General features: G+C 35.3%; 1 long non-coding RNA gene across 1 annotated transcript; it reads right to left on the reverse strand.

Annotated features, from left to right (window-relative positions):
* Positions 1-1,850: 1,850 nt before the first annotated feature.
* On the reverse strand, positions 1,851-2,872 carry LOC101851988. Its single transcript, XR_004859237.1, has 2 exons — positions 2,766-2,872; positions 1,851-1,892 (listed from the first exon to the last, which is right to left on the reverse strand). It is a non-coding gene; the product is annotated as an uncharacterized LOC101851988 (long non-coding RNA).
* Positions 2,873-3,971: the final 1,099 nt, after the last annotated feature.

Consider the following 3,971-nt stretch of genomic DNA (forward strand, 5'->3'; position numbering starts at 1 on the left):
AACAGTCATGTTAAATAAAATCAATATTACCTTAATGAAATGTATTGATAACAAGTATTGATTAAAGACAGAGACTGCAATTTGATACAAAAATATGGATTAATATAACATCTACAATGGTTTATAGCGTAATCAGATTTCAAAACAAAATCTTACAATTATACTGCATTTTGTTCCTTGAGCCCGTGTGGATTTTCTAGGATCCTTTGTCTGTTTTCTCTGTTCATCTCGTGCTTCTTCTTCGATTCGGAACATCCCCATCTTTCTCCGGGACGTTGCTTTACTCTCACCGGGTTAGCCCATGCAGGCAGGGTCGAAACCCGCCTTCTACATGATCCAAATAGTGTCGATCGGGGTGCAAAAGGTCTACAATTATAAATTCATCTTGAAAATAATGTGAAGGGTTATAGAGATTTTTTATGAATCAACAATTAATAATTAATGATAGATTTCGTTTACTCATGATCTAGTTGTAAATACCTTTTCACGTAAGGCTCCGGTAGGCCATTAATTGCAACAATTTAGGACTGACCTTGATAGACTGATAATGATTCAGTTATCGAGTTTCATTATAATGGAATATTGAAAATAGATAATACTCATCTGGCCCCCACCCTTCTGTTTCCCCACCCTCTCCCTCTCTTTCTCCAGCCCCTCCCCTCTCTTACTCTCTCGCCCCCCCCCCTCCCCCTTCTCTCTCTCTCGCTCTTTCTCCCTCTTTCTCTTACAAAGGCTCATAAATACACTGATGCACTGACACACACACGCACACACACACACACACACACACACACACACACACACACACACACACACACACATACACACACACACACACACTAACAAAACACACACACAAAATACACACACATGTACACACACACTCACACAGGCACCAACAGGCGATCTACTTCTATCCGCATGTCTGTTAGTAATCTTTCAGGCTAAACAATAATTATCAATAGTTTTTTTACCCATACTTCACCTAGCTCCCCCCCCCCCTCATTCTTCTATACGTCTAAATACCTTTACACCACGAAGCAGTGATAAAACAGAATAAATCAATCACTTGAGGAGAGACGTACAGTCGGGTAAAATTTTCTTTTATTCCCTTTCATGTAATTTTGCTAGAAGTTCATAGGTAAATAGGATATACTAAGGGGGAATTTGTTTATTTTTTCTGGAAAATGGGTCTCTGTGGCGTCTATCTTGGATTTTCAAACTCGTTTCTTTGTGCAGAAGAATTTCATAGAAAATTATCTATCTTTAAAGAACAAAGTGAGCCCAAAGTCAGTGTACCCCCAAGAGCCAGTTAACCAAACTTTGGGGCATATGTTACAAAACATTTGAATATTTCCACAAGTTTCCTCTCATAGATCCCCAGACTAGAGCTTAAAGCACTTGTGTGCCAAATCTGAAGCTACTAGCTTTAGTAGTTTTTGAAAACTCCGTGCACCAAGGAGGTCACATATTATGCCAAAAAGGAGATTTTGAGAGAAAACAAAAAGGAATTTTTAAAAGGATTTTTAGTTCGATATGCACTTTTCAAACGCCCTTTTAGGTTGCTTAGGGTGTTTTTTCAACAGTTTCGTCTTTGTGACCCGATAGAACAGATGTCAAAATATGTTTTTCAGTAAAAAAACAACAAAAATCGATATTTTGAAAAAAAAAAAATGTTTTCTCTAGGATCGCCGACCCGGGTCTTCCCTTAATGCAGATCTCCTTTAGTCGTACAGTTCTTCGTATCGTTTCTTGATGTAAAAGACGTAGAAACATATAATTCCCACCTCCAACGCGATGCCGATCAGAAGGCCAGCAATCAACCAACGTTTTACTTCCTGGGATTTTTCCAAAGCCTTAGTGTGCTCCCCTTCTCTCACATATTTGCGTACCTGAAAGAAACGATTCCCATAGAGCTTGTAATAATAATATGCGATGGAATAGACATAAACGAGAATGTGGTATCATGATGATGATGATGACGATGATTTCTTTAATAAGAACAGATCAATGTTATATACATGTATAAGTATATAATACTAATGATGATAATAATAATAATGATAATAACAATAATGATAATATTGCATTTATATAGCTCTCTATCCCATTCTAGTAAGCTCAGACCACTTTGCATCAATCACATGATCATCGAACTATTCACAAAAGGAACAATATTTCATAGAAACTACAAAACCAGTTCAACCACATAAAAACAAACTTTCACAACCATACATTAAGTATATATACACGAAAAGACAGCAGTAAAAACAAAACATATCAGCACTTACTAATACACTATAACTAAGAATAAAACAAATGAGCCTTGAGCAACCGCTTAAACGTATAACATTTTGTTATTTCTCTGAGTTCCTGGGGCAAGGAGTTCCAGATTTTGGGGGCCAAAAAATGAGAAACTTTTCTCACCAAAAGATCGTAATTTCAATCTTGGTGCTCTGAACTTTGTTGCATTTGTTGATGGCCGTAACTAACGGTGTTAAAAGCTCAGATAGATATGATGGGGCTTTATCGTTAAAACATTTATAACAGATAGCAAACATAGAACAAACCCTGAACACATTGTGGCCTAATTTATATTTAAAAAAAAAGAAACAAGAAAAAAGAACACACACACAAAAGCGAAAATACCATCCCACCCAACCAAAACCAAAACAAAACAACATAACCCCCCCAACCCCCCCCCAAACAAACACAAAAACAAACAAAACAAAATAACAAACAATTGTAACAATATGACAACTCACCTCCTTGGACTTGAGGCTGACGACGAAACCTATGGGGCAGCAAAAGAATAACATCACGAAGACTGCTGTGGCGGAGTAGTCTTTCACGTCCCGAGGAGAATTTTGTGGCGTCGGAAAGGTGGAAATACATGTATATTATGTAATATATAATATATACATATATTATAGGCCTACATTTATAATATTATATATGTGTATATTATGTATGTTTGTATGTATGTATGTATACAAACAAGTAAAATGATTTGATACACTAGAAATTGTCTAAGACAGTCATCCATTGTAGAGGAGAAAAGTGATCGTATCGAACATGTAGCTGTCTAACCCAGTGTCATTATAGTGTAAATAAACATACTGCAGAAAATGAGAAGTGGCAGTTTGTACTAGGTCTTTGTCTTATACACGTGGCCGTCAGAGTAGCTTCCACTATACATTGTATATGGCTTAATAAATAGCTAAATTATTGGATAAGGCAAAAAGGATGCAGTAACATATTTGATAAATATATAATTTTAAAACATTATAACATACAACACATAATGGACACATAAGGTTTAAAAACGAAAAAAGTATAAATCAATAATATTGTAATATTAATAAATGTTTCAAAATCCTCGCCCTCCCCTTTTTTTTTAAATTGAAGAAACAAATCCCACAGCCTCGCTCTCAGAAAAAAATAAACAAAAGCAAAAATTAAGAGAACAACGATAAAAAAGTAAACAAACATTAAAAGAATATGTACGAAATTAAAACCCCCCCAACAAAAACAACAAAACAACATAATATTTAAAAAATGAAAAATTAAAACAATAACTATAATCAAACAAAAATAAAACGTAATAATAATTTCTTTAAAGAGAACAATCACCGTTGCCTGAGGTTGAACAACGACAGGAGGAGTCGATGCTGGGTGAGTAGTGCTTCTCTCTTCATGTGAGAGTGAATATTCATTGATGTTTGGAGCGTGTGGGTACAAACCGTACTGCTGAGGATAGTTGTTGCGGGGTCCATTCGGGTGTCTTGGGAACCCTAGCTCCAAAAAGCTAAAAGATATAATTGATATCTGGGGTAATGAAAATTTATTACCGAGAAAAGAAAACACCTCGTAGAACATAGTTTTCCTTTTCGACAAACAGACAGACCTTATAAAATATATATAATATACATATAATATATTATATACATATATATTAATATAAAAAATAT

Source organism: Aplysia californica, unplaced genomic scaffold (genome assembly GCF_000002075.1).
Source record: "Aplysia californica isolate F4 #8 unplaced genomic scaffold, AplCal3.0 scaffold00854, whole genome shotgun sequence".
Taxonomy (NCBI): domain Eukaryota; kingdom Metazoa; phylum Mollusca; class Gastropoda; order Aplysiida; family Aplysiidae; genus Aplysia; species Aplysia californica.